Genomic DNA, 14,163 nt, shown 5'->3' with positions numbered 1-14,163 from the left:
ATCCCTGTTTTACAATCGATTCATCATTGCCACAATGAGTTGGTAAAATTTCTTCATACCTTCCATCCTATACACTTGATCATTCTTTACCAAAAACTTAGAAGGGTCTTGCCACCAAGTTCTTAAAATGTCCTTAGCTAGAACTAGGAAATATGACAATGATTTGTTATTGAATGACCTCCTTCCCCAACAACCTGTCATAAGAAGAAACATTTGTCAAAGACATAGTTGCTAAATTTTCACCTGTATGATTTCTTACTACCCATCGATCTATCTTTGTGTTTTGTATAATCCAATCAGTGGTCTCTGTGCACGAGAAGACAAGCAAATGCAAGACCACTTTGTGGAGCCTATACCTCTTGATGTTGATATATACCTGGTCCTTATGAATGTCCTGCTTAGAAAAATTTTCATAAATGTCGAACCAGGACAGATTGGCGGCCTTGTTGAGGGTTCCTTTTGTATCCCTATAAATAGGAGGAGGTGGACCATGATAGATTTCTTTAATGTTTCTTTCGACGCTCTTTCAGGAAGGCTTGACTACCAAAGGTTCCACCTCTCCAAAGAAAGAAGATATTGAAATACGCTCGAGATCAACATCCCCTGGCATGTCAATCAATAAATCCCACGCTGAGAGAGACAACATGAATATTTTATAACTAGAAGAAAAACACAAATCAAGATTTCAGAGCTCCTGGAAGGTCCGAGGGAGGAATTTTGCTTAAGAGAGGTTGTTGGGTCACATAGGTCAAGGGTCACTAGAACTAAGAGGATAAGGTGTACAACTTAGCAACTAGGGTAGGCTAGGTCATGCATTTAGGTAGGTCTCATGGTCGCAAGTCGCAGGGATCTCTAGGTCATAGGGATTGCCAGGTCGCATGGTCGCATGGATAGGTTGATCACAGCAGTCGTAAGGGTCACTAGGTTGCGACGTAAGGGGGATCGTAAGGTCACTACAATTTTGAGGTCATGTAATTTTACCTATCATGACTTTTGGCCAAGTGACTTGTTCTTTAGGACAGCTTGGTAAAGGAGTTGAATCTCAAAATGGGGCCTTATTTATTTACTAGGCTATAAATATAAGTCACTGAGAAGGGGATCATAGATGGGAGAGAGATAGGACTTGAAATCCAGACAAAAAGGATTTCATATGGGTAAATACTTAACTAGAGGGTTGTAGGGTTGAAATGAGGGGCCATGAGAGGCAGATAAAAACCCACAAATCAGGGAAGGTGTAAAGTCAGGGGGCAACAAAGGGAAAATGGAAATGAATAATGATAGTAGGGGAGAGGAAAGGTCACTTACTTGGAAGGGTCACACACCTATCTGAGTTTCCAAGCTTCTTTATCCCATGAGTACCCAAATACAATTTCGAAATAACCATTCAGATGGACTATTTATATAAAAATTCGCACCTGTGCAGTCCGAGAGGTTTCACATAGGTCGCCAGGTCACAATGGGTATGCATTCACCCCTTTGCGACTTACTGACCTTATGACCAAGTGACCTCCAACGAAGAGGTCACGAAGTTGTTAAGTCATGAATTCGTAGGACTAATCGAGGAGATGAGTTTGTGACCTTGCAACCCAACGAACCCATTAGGGCAAGGTCATGAGGTCACATAGTCACATGATAAGTGAAAAGTCGCAAAGTATTCGTTGAGACCTAGAGAATTTTTTTAACCAAAAGGAGGCAAGTCGTAGGGTCGAACCTTTTAAGCACATGAAAGTTTAATTCATGCGACCTACTACCTAAGCAGAAAATGAACTTTGAATCCTCGAAAGTTACACTTCTGAAGGGACCCAGCAGGGTTGGTTTACTGTAAGAATGTCAAGATAGAGCTTTGTAAGTGAGTGACATGTATGGACTTAGTGCAGGCCAAAATTTTGAAAGGTCAAGAATTTTGAAGGGTTGTTGTAGCAGCTCCAATATGACTTCAACAATTTTGCTATCAACATTTATTTTTAATTAACCTTGTACAACTACCATGAACAATGCTTCCCCATTTAGTTGAAACGGTATCCATCGTGTCAAATTAATACAACAAATGGAGAAACTTATGCCAAATAATGTTTTTTGTTCCTTATGAAGAAGTTACATGCTTCAACCACCCAAACAGATTATACATATATTTTTAGATAGGTTACTCTTCAAATCGATGTTCATGATTTGATCCATTGTAGCTTACTCAATAATGTTAGGATTAAGCTTTCTATAAATGTCCAATTAATTTTTCTTCTTCAAGGTTGGCAAGAAAGAAATGAATTATAGACAAGGTGTAAGTTGAGAAATGGTGGAGGAATCAATTCAAGAGCATTCTCACCCACAACCTTCTTGTGTGATCCTTGTGTTGGAGTGGCATGAACTTCTTGTGGGAACCCATAAGTTGTTCTTTCTACATAAACAACCATTCATTGTCACCAACTTGAATTTCGACTAAAATTTGAATTTGATTATTTCATCGTGTTGACGGTGTTTGACCCACCAACATTAAAAGGTATCCTCGATATGTGGCCTCAATTAGACCTCTCACCATTTGGGATAGGGGCCCCATCTGGAATATGGCCCATTTTCCAATTATCTTAAAGATATGCCTTGACTCTAACTGTCAGCAAGACAGAGGAGTGTGAATGCACTTTCAAAAAGAAAGGGGGCATGCCTCGTGAGTGTTCAATTGTATGTGTGTCAAATTTATTTCACAGTGGAGGGGAGGAGAAGTGAGCCTCTATGAGAGAGGTAATAGTACCACCTTGGTAGAGACACACATAAAACAAGAAAGATTCGTACAACATCAAGAAAAATAGTCCTCAGATATGTGAAATTCATTGAAACAAATGTAATGAGGAAGATCTATCTAATATCTAGTGGAATATTCCATGAGGATGCGACAACGATAATAGAAATTACAACACATTATCATTATGATAAGTACTAAAATAATTGAACTAGTTCAACTACTTTAGCACAGATGAAAAAAAAACATGAATTACAAACATTCACAGAATAGTCTTACAAATATCCATAATCCATGCATGAAGAACATGTTGACTTATTATATTAAGTAAAATTTCCAAGGCACATTTATACAATGAACACTACTAGCTCTAATAGTGGAGCGTTGGAGCCACTCCTTACTCCTCAAAAGAACTACATTATCTCTCTAATGCCTTGCGGGAGGAGCCAAGGTGAAAAGCCTTTTGCTCTTACAATGAGGCTATATATATAACAATGAGGAAGTGATGTTTCACCTTAGTTATGACTCTTCATCATCCCTCATGATTGTTTGAATTCCTATGATTTTTCAACTTTACGAGACTCTCCATAATCCATACATGTCCTTTGCACTTCCACTTTACAGTACATTTTCGAAACATAATTTACATCATTAACCATAATGGTGTGGCATGTGACAACTCATGACATGGCATGACATGAAATTGCTGACATAGGCTTCTTGATGATGTGGCAATGTCAAACCACTATTGCTACTGTGTGTTGTGGTATGGTTGAGAATGCTCTTCTTTTCACCTTTGCATAGTTTGGTGATAAGGGATCTTCAATGATCTCAAGTCTTGAATGGTGATCGCAAACTGGTGTCCCTTTTGTTTCTATTGATTTATCAACTTGCGTACTCAGCTACAAGATGGTCTTTCAGCATGTTGCACTCCTTCACCTCTTTTGTCATCATCTCAACATGGCATACTAAGGTACCTTTTTATGAAATTCACTCATGACGAGACAACATCAGTCTCAAACCCCCTAGTCTAAGATTATGCATACAAATCCATTGACTGAGTTGAAACTAGATGGAGGGATGGGAAAGGGGCTCAGTGACAGTGCAATTGTGTAGCTCAAGTAGTCAAGGGGAGACTTCAACCTTGAGATTATGTAGTGTGTTGTTCAGGCTAGGATGAGGGGACAAACTACGTAGTTATGAGGGTCAGTGTGACAAACTGAGGGAATGAGCACTAGGTGAGAACATCACACAATTTTGGGAGACAAGAGTGGCTCTTCCATTTCATAGTTTCTCATTTTGGGAGCTCAAGGATGAGATTAAGGCTAGATATTATGTAGTGTGCTATTAAGGTTAGGCTGGGAGAAGCAATTGCGCAATTCTGGGAGTCAAGGTCAGGGCTTGAGCACAAAAATTGCACAATGAAGCATTCCTGGGAGGTAGGAACTTCACATTATATAGTGCCAAGAGGAAATGTCACAGTAGAGTACTGAGACTATGCAATGAGTAGTTTAGGGAGACCTGGTGAAGCTAGATTGCTTGGCCAGGAAGGTTTTCATAAAATGGCTAGTGTGGGATTGATGAGATTGATGTGAAAAATGATAAGACTTTGAATGTGATCACACACTTAGCATACTTGACAAAATAACAACATAGATAATCTAGGATACATGAAAATAAATTTCCCTTCATGCAACATATTTACAAAAATTTTACGGCAAGTGTGACACTTAAGATACACTTTGCGACGACTGTGAAAACACTCTTGTGACAGTGATTAAAACTTTGGAAATGACTACAATGAGTGTTTATATGATTAAAACAACTCATTTACACAAAGGTGACCTCTTGAAACCACCAAAACAGGCTTATATACATGATGCGACAGCTGACATGCGAAAGGACGACATTTTGTCTATATTGCAAAGGGGACAAAAAATACTCAAGAAAACACATGGAATGAGTCTCAAAGTTTGCAACGACAATGTATAAGACCAAGGAAGGCTCTGAAATTGAGCATAAGCCAAAATTTTGGAGGGTTTTATAGCAGCGACAACACTTGGTGACACATTGGTAGAATTATAACCTTTTTGCCTTGGTTAACTTTCTATACAGGGTGTTGGTTCTTCAGGGAGTATTGATTCACTGTGTAGATTACTTTGATATCCCCACTTACCCCATGAATAAAATGGTCCCCTCTATACATTTCTCAGTTGAACACATCATAAAATTTAGTGATATCACAAAGTTTCAAGTTGGGAAGGGTAGTGAAGTTCATGAGATTAAGATTTTTAGAGTATGTTTTTTTCATCTCTGGTGTTGCTCCACTGCTAGCAAGCCTGGACAGTACCCCGATAGAGTCACTATAGGAACACAAACATTTCTACACTGCCAACGATCCTGGACAGTACCTCAATGTATTTTCTTGCTTCACCTCTCTGCGCAATAATCCTTTCTCTTCTTTCACCTTTATTTATTTATTTATTTTATAGGACCATGCATTCACACTTATTCATTTTATGAGTGGAAGATGGATCCCAACTTATTGAGATAATAATAGGTTGTTCCTTTAGAGAAGCATATAGAGACCTCTGATTTAGGTTTCTCATTTATATTTTTCCCCTTCTCTTCCTCTACTAATTGGATAGGCATGACAACATGAAAACATAAAAACTGAGTGTGGGCATGAGGTTTTCCTGAATACACATAGGTTCATGGTTTAATCAAAATTACCATCATGGACGAATCGTATTTTCCATCGGAGATTCATCGACCAAAAGATATAACCAACACAAGGAAGATGGAAAAAAGGCTAGAAAAATGTTCAAGTGTCTCACAGATCTCTTTTAACTCAGCCACACACAAAGAAATTAGGAAACACATTGACATGCAACATTTATTTACATGACACACACAGAAAACAAAAACAAAATGAAACAAGAAAATAATATGTTCATAGTGTAGGGCACATCCCCAGATAATCTTTGAAAATAATTATTTAAGTCTTGCTCATTGACAAGCAGAGAGTCAATCCTCCCGTCAAGTGGTTGCAGATGATATTTGTGTTGGCCAATATTTTCATGAACAATGAATAGTCCAATCCATAGGAATTGAAACTTGGTGTGCTTGCATTTTTTCATCGTGGGCTTTGTCCCACTTCAATACTAAGTCACCCACGCTAAAGTTATTCTTCCTTGTAGAATTCTTGTCGAACCACCTCTTGATACAATTTTAATGAAGTGAAAATATTTATTTTTCTTTCAACCTTTTTTCCTGCAACTTGTGAAGAGTGTCCATCCTACATTGCACTAATAGGCATGTCCTACCTTGGCATTCTTGTGAAAATTGGAGAGAAAACAAGTAAATGTTAGGAGAGAGGATGGCTTCTTTTCCATAAACTAGGAAGTAAGGGGAGTTGTTCAAAGAGGGCTTTAGCATGACTCGGTCATCCCATAAAGCATTTGCCAAAGTAGAGTGTTAGTTCCTCTATTCATAGAATATGGTAATTTTGATGATACATATGAGGTTCTTATTTGTGGACTCAGCAAGACCATTCCCTTATAGATAATAATTAGTTGAATGCTTCAATACAATTCAATTTTATGATGCAAAATCACAATCCCAGCGATGAGAAGTACGTTGAATTATCAAAAACAAATGAAATAGGAATGTCAAACCTAGAAATGATATACTACTGAAGGGAATTGATGACTTCTTGATCATTCACCTATTTAAGAGGAATTTCTTCTATCCACCGCATAAAGTAGAATGTGGTAGTGAGAATATAGCGGTGTTGCTTTGACGAATGTGGAAATATTTCTCCAATGACACCCAACCCACTGTTGAAAAGGTTCTTCCACTGTGATAGGCTACAATGGGGTGGCTGACTTCTTATTTCAGCCAACACACCTTTGATAGACCAGACATTTGTGGGTGTAGGCATCTTTGAACAATGGGGGCCAATAGAAACCATCCAGCATGATTTTATGTGTAGTTGTGTTTCCCACAAAATGTCACCCTACTGTTCCATCGTAGAGTTCTCGCAATACTTTCTCTGAGTTGTGTGCTTCCAAACACCTGAGCAATACTCCATTATGGTGCTCTATGAAAATAACCCCATGCACCAATTGATAAGATAATTATTTGAGTCTAAGTTCCCTCTTTTGTCATGCAGATAAATGGGAGGGAACAATGCCATGCTTAAGGTATTGGTGCACATCTTCGTACCAAGAGTCTAATAATAGTGGGAGTAGTTCACTCTAAATTGTACATTTTGATTTCATGTTCTCGTCCAGAGGGATATTCTTTTTCTTTTGTATCCACTACTTATACTTCTAGTCGACATAGACTGTGGCCCTTGATTGTATGAAATGTTTTGAACTCTAAATTATACTCTTGTAACTAGGTCATCCAATTCACTCTTCTCTCACCTAACTCTTGTTGAAAAAACAATGATCTAACCATTGGGTGCGGAACAAAAATGATACAATGATTTTTTAAAAGATAGGGTCAAAAGTACTTCACTACCTTGTATACTACATAATCTTGTTTATAAATGGAGGGATAGTTGAGTTCAGGTCCTTGAATACTAGCGTTCATGAAGGATATTTTCCACTCATTGTTCTGATCATCCTTTTGGGTAAGCACAACGATGAGAGTAGTGTCAGAATAAAAGGTTTAGAGTAGAAAATATTTGCTGAAATTTGGGTTGTATAGAGCAGGAGCTTCTACGATAGCTTACTTGATGTGCTAAAATGCATCCTTTTCCCTTTTATCCTGTTTGTAGATTGCATCCTTCTTTACCATATCATGTATTGGCTTGAGAATATGAGTCTAATCAGAGATGAACTTACGGAGGAAGTTGATTCTCCCCAAGAAAGACTGCATAGCTTTCTTGTTCATTGGGAAGGGAATCTGCATAATTTCTTTGACCCTCTCTTGGTCTACTTTAATCCCATTTTTGGAAATGATGTGGCCCAAGACGTTACCCTCAGACACTGCGAAAATTCTCTTTTTTGGGTGATTTAATTGTGAGTTAAATCCTTGTCATTAAATTGTCAACCCAGAGTTTGTGAACTGATGAGGTATACATGTAGTATATGTACTAGGTGATTATTTCTCAGAATAGATTAATCTAATGAAAGAAACTTGAAACTAATTTCAAATAAAATTAAATCATCCAACCCAATCCAAACATAAATAAATTGAATCAATCTTAATAAAACAATATGAATCAAAATAACATAAAATAAATTAAACTAAACTTGCATAAATGAAACCACACTTGCTTGAAATGAAACCACGATTGTTTAAAATGAAAATCACACTTTCTGAATTGAAAATCACACTTGTTTAAAATGAAAATCACACTTGCTAAATTGAAGATCACACTTGCTTAAAATGAAAATAAATGAAATAACATAAGTACACAATGATACCAATATGTACAACAAATTAAAAAGGTGTGCAAACTGTGGTTGATGGGGGGGCTCTCCACTGGTCAGAAAGCACACCGAACGATTATTAAATCTTGGATATCAAAGAAGCAATATGTATTCCATAAAATGAAGTTGGAGAAAAGCTCCAAATATATTACAATAATTCAACGCTCTTCCTCTCTATCCTCACTTTACAGATTGCATATCTTGTATGGAACCCTGAACTTGGAACACTTTTGTATGAAGGATGCACTCCTATTTATACAAAAACTTAAGATAACTAATCAATAAATATAGATCCTCAAATATGTCCTAAATCCACATTTATCTCTTATGGTTATAACCAACCACAAAAAAAAAATGAGATACAAATCCTCTCAAAATTCTCTCATAGTTTTGATAGGAAACACATATCAAAACATCCATGATTCTTCTCCTTTGAATGCACTTAGTAAATTATCCAGATATCTACAAATATTCCACAAATCTTCATGAGTTGGAATTGAAATTAGAATTTGTGGTTGAGTGGCTAAATAGGGCCCTCTAGAATCTTCAAATAGGCATACAATATCATATAACTCATACCACTTTTAGATATATATGAAAACATGTTAATTTCTAATATTTAATCACAAATTCTCTTAAAATACTTAAATAAATGACTTGGAAAATAATAATGATAAACCCATATGATCATGAAAATGGTTATTAATGTAGGGTTATGGAGGTATAGAATATGATAAAGAGTTATGGAATATGGTAAAATGATGGAAATGAGGGTAAAGGAGGATGTCATTTTGGAGGCCCAACATTTCCCCACAACTGAAGATGTTGCATGTCCTCATGCAACTTTGCATTGATTCCCTTAATGATAGGTTGATATTCTTGAAATGTTTTGCTTCTATATGAACTTTTTCTTTGTATTGATTCTCTTTTAACTTTGCATAATCATATCATTTAATAAATTTATTCTCTTTTCAAAGTGTACTTTGAAAGACATTTGATTGCAACATATTTTTTTATGGTTCTTTCTTGTGTGACAACCAAACATTTATGAGTATTGGTTCTTGTGTAACAATACTTTTCTTATTTTTGTTGCATCAAAATACTTGAAAACATTGAGAATTATTTCTAGGGCCCCATAGTGGTAGTTATCCATTTAATGTGCTTATCAATTGATCATTGCAAAACAAACAAACAAAAAATGGAATAAAAATGCAATAATAGTCGATTGGGAAAAATATGTTGGTTAGTATAAAATGAAATGTGACACGTGAATATGAATTAAGATCCTTTCCCCCCAACTAAAGGTGTTTTTAGTTTTTGGCAAATGAGAAAGGGAATATAAATGTGGTGAGGGATTTTCCAAAATCACAATTGTAGCATTTAAGGAATTACAAGATTAAAGATTAGAAAACAACATACCTTCACCTACCTGAAAAGTGGACAAACTATATATAAAAGAGTGTGGTTGTTGCTGTTGGATCATAGAATGTGAAGTAAAAGAATCGGATCTGCTTCTTCTTTCTCTTGGTTGTATGAATAGAGGATAAATCTGATATGAAATTGGAATCTTTATTGCTACGACTGCTGAATTCTAAGTTGAGTCCTTATGACATAGGTAAGTTCCCTCTGTGGACAGAGGCAACCCCTCTAGCAATAGAGTGGGTCTAGTCACTGCACAGACAACATCAAAGCAAGCTTCCTTAGAAAGTTGGTGTTATGAAGACCTACCTTCAATCTGATGTTCCATGAAGTCCTCATCATGTCACTCCAGCTCTTCGTTCTTCTAGTCGTTGATACCTGAAAACAACAAGTAGAGAAACACCACAAACGCAAATAGAAAACAACCAAACAATCTACTTGAAGAGTCAAGGAACCTCAAGTTATCGACATATAATTAAATGCACAATATAGGAAACAAAATGTTGATTTGTATTAATATAAATCAAAGTAAACTTACCACTAGGCCTTGATGTCGTAAGCCTCCTTGAAGGGTCCCGTAGGTATGTCTCCGTAAGAATTTACTTGTGAACTGTCTCCCAAGGAAACATATGACTCTCTCTATTGTCCAAGAGGGTTGATACTAGAAAGCTCTCAAGCCAACTCTACTCAAGCATCTCTCAAATCACAACACAAATGAGGCTACTTCCACACTCCAATAACACTCTCTACCTCTACTCCTCTCTTAGAAACTTAAAACTATCAAATTACATCTAGCTATCATTCCATTACATCCAAGCTAGTTGATGTTATTCATGGAGGAGATATTTATAGGAGGGAGAGGTCCCATAAGAGAAGGAAGGAGGAGCTTATATCTTAGGGAGGTTGTAAAAAAGGTGGAACAACTATCCCAAAGGAGAAAGGCGAGCTCAACTGACCCAACAACTAGCCCTAGGACCGCCCATGAAGCAATTTCATCTAGAATTTTCAACGAGTTGTTGAAAAACTTGCCAAATTTGGCTCGTCACAGGTGCAACACAGGGACAGAGCTTAGGCTTTGCTAGGGCTAGTGTTATTTTTTCAATCTTCACGAAGTGGATAACTTCTCACCCACACCGACCCAAAAACTTAGGGAAAAAGGGTATTCTTCAGAGATAATGATATGAGACACTCTTCCTGAGATTGCAAGGAAGGTAATGATACATAGTTGGCAACATGACACAGCACAGATGTCAGTAATATGGACTCGCAGTATCTGGTATCTGGGAATGCAGAGTCGGTGACAAATTACTATGTAACAGATTCCCCCTAAAGCATGAAGGCCAAGAGAGTGGGAGGGGTGAAATGCTTTACGAATCCATAACCCAAACAGAATGTCTTCACAGAGAACCTGCAAATGCAAGTATAACTGATGTCTCTTATACATGAGTACATAATGAAAGGAAATACATATGCATGAGGCATGGGCATAGCCATCTAGAAGATAAACATAAATGGTCATTGGTATGGATGAGGCTATCCAATTAGAAAGACCATAAAAATGACTCAGGTATGGTTGCCGCCATCTAATCAAAAGATTCATGTATAAATGAATCCACGCAACATGGACTTGTGTAATCTGAGTCCAGGGTCTTGAATCTCGACCTGTTCATTGTATAATTTCTAATATGCGAATAGATGTGTTGACGTCGAGCACACTAGAAAATAACTTGATTACCGGCCAATGATGTGAACTGTTAACAAGCGCGAGAGAGGCCACCAGTAATGTCAATGGTTCTCAAGGTACTTCTCGTACAATCCACAAAGTATGAAGAATGATATGGAGTCGAACACTTGTGAAATCACCCAATCGAAGACCAATGATGCAAGTCTATCATCGAGTGCGAAGAACTTGCCATTGAGGCATGCAAGCTCCAAGGTACCAGAAAAGAGTCTTCAGGTCAACTTCTCGGATAATGAGTTGAAGTCGACAGGAAGCGACTGGTCGAAGGAGGGCCATAATGTATCCCACATCATCGACACAAGACGGAGGAACAAGAAGATGGTGAATGAGACAAAGAATCTAAGGAAGGTGTGTAAGGCTACAAACTGCAGAAGGATTAAGCTCTTGGACATATCGGTGACAAGACTCCAGAATTTGGCAGCATTTCGGTACCAAGGGATCAAAGGTCATGATGATGCAGCAGGGATCAGATGGAATATGGCAAAATGAATAACCCAAAACCCAGAAGGCTAATGATAAAATGAGGATATCCCAACTCGACACGAAGCAGAAAGAGTGTCGATGTCCAAGAGCGACAAGATTCTGTAACAACTAATACGATCAACGGAATGTTCCCAAATTTTCCCCCACCATTTTTGGTGAGTACCCCAATTATTTTTTGTAGGTTTTAACCCTGTACAGATATTATGTAGAATTCTAAAACACAGAAAATAAACAATGTGAGAGCATAACACATAAAACACATATACACATAGATTTTCCCCTGGATCCCAAAACTGGGACTACCAGCTTAATTTTTCATTATATTCCTTTCAATGTTACAATACATATTTATACATGCTGAAGCATCAATACCATGGATCGAAAACCATCGTGTCCAAAACCATGGACTAAAAACCATAGGTAGGTTCGCCCAACTTAATATAGGGTCCAAAAAAAAAATTCCCGAGGCGCTGCCTTGAACCCCGTAGAGAGGGGGTACCTGCCCCCACAAACCCCCCAGACAAGGGGGGTTGCCGCCCCTGCTGTGCAATCGACACAATGAAGCAAGGGATCTGCTGCACCTCTAACCCCTTGGTTCACTACGTAGGTTAGTCGTGGAAAGAATATAACACAACCCAACATTCTCCCACTTGTTGTTTTCTTTCCATAGGGGGCCACAGGAGAGTGTAGTCATTTTTACAACCTAAAACGCCCATTGTTTCTCTACACCAAGAGAACTTCTCAGAGCTCACAGATTTTGTCAATGCATCTGTAGTACTCTTCAAAGTGTCCACCTTTACCAGGGTTCTTTTCCAATAAAATTTCACTTTGGCTGTCATAGTCTATCATTATAGCTCCCTGTACTAACTGCATACTTGAACACAATCTCTGCAACCAAACTGCTTCCTTGCTTGCATGAGTGGCTGCTATGTATTCTGCTTCTGTAGTTGATAGTGCCACTACAGATTGTTTCTTACTCATTCAACTGACTGCACCTCCAAATAAGTTAAACACATACCCACTTGTAGACCTTCTTTGATCCAGATCTCCAGTCCAGTCAGCATCAACAAAGCCACGAATATCCAACACTCTGTCCAATCCTGGTCTTCCTTGGTAGCACAAATCATAATCACTAGTGCCACGCAAATACCTGAAAACCCGCTTCACTGTTGTCCAGTGCTCCTTCCCTGGTTTTGACATAAACCTGCTTAATACTCCCACTGCATGTGCAATGTCTGGTCTAGTACATACCATTGCATACATTAGGCTACCGACTGCACTTTCATATGGAACACGGGACATGTCCTCTTCCTCTTCTTGTATCTTGGTACATTACCCAACAAATAACCTCACACCTACAGGAATAGAAACCCAGCCAGAAGGATCATACCTGAACCATCGTAGACCCCAAACTCTCCTTTCCTTATTAGTGAACCGGAACATAGTGCCACCAGTTTACTATCCTGCATATTAAACCTCTGTAGTCTTGTCTCAACATACTTCCTCTGGTTTAACCAAAGCTTCTTCTTTACCCTGTCTCTTTTAATTTCATATGCCCAAAATATAGTTTGTAGCACCAAGATCTTTCATGTCGAATTTGGAGGACAATTGGGTCTTCAAATCCTAGATAATTTCTTTGTCATTTCCAACCAGCAACATATCATCCACATACAAGACCAGATAAATAACACAGTCACCAATTAATTTAAAATACACACAGTGATTTGATTTGCTTTTGATGAATCCAAGTCCCCGTATAAATGTATCAAATTTTTGATACCACATCCTTGGTGACTATTTTAACCCATACAGAGACTTCTTTAACTTGCATACCAGTTATTTCTTACCCTTCACCGCAAAGCCTTCAGGTTGCTTCATGTAGATCTCCTCTTCTAGATCCCTGTGAAGAAATGATGTCTTCACATCCATTTGTTCTACCTCAAAATCAAAAGAAGCAGCAACAGATAAAAGTAACCTAATAGAAGTTACCTTGGCAACAGGAGAAAAAATATCACCAAAATCAATTCCCGACACCTGGGAATAACCTTTTGCTACCAACCGAGCTTTGTATTTCTCCACCTTTCCTTCTACATTTGCCTTCTTCTTGAACACCCATTTTCTGCCAATGGGTTTCCTTCTAGCCAGAAACTCCACCAGATCCCAAGCCTCATTTTTGTGCAAAGATGCCATTTCATCAACCATGACCTCTTTCTAGAGTTTTCCATCCTCAGAATCTACTGCTTCCTTCACAGTTCTGGAATCATCATCAGTAATAGATAAAGCAAAATTTTAACAGAAAGAAGATGGACTATACCTTTCTGGATGCCTTCTTTCTCGAGTTG

This window comes from Pinus tabuliformis, chromosome 4_2 (genome assembly GCF_031772625.1).
Source record: "Pinus tabuliformis cultivar Carrire ecotype Pingquan chromosome 4_2, CPIR1, whole genome shotgun sequence".
NCBI classification, from domain to species: domain Eukaryota; kingdom Viridiplantae; phylum Streptophyta; class Pinopsida; order Pinales; family Pinaceae; genus Pinus; species Pinus tabuliformis.
Note: the sequence above shows the minus strand (reverse complement) of the source record.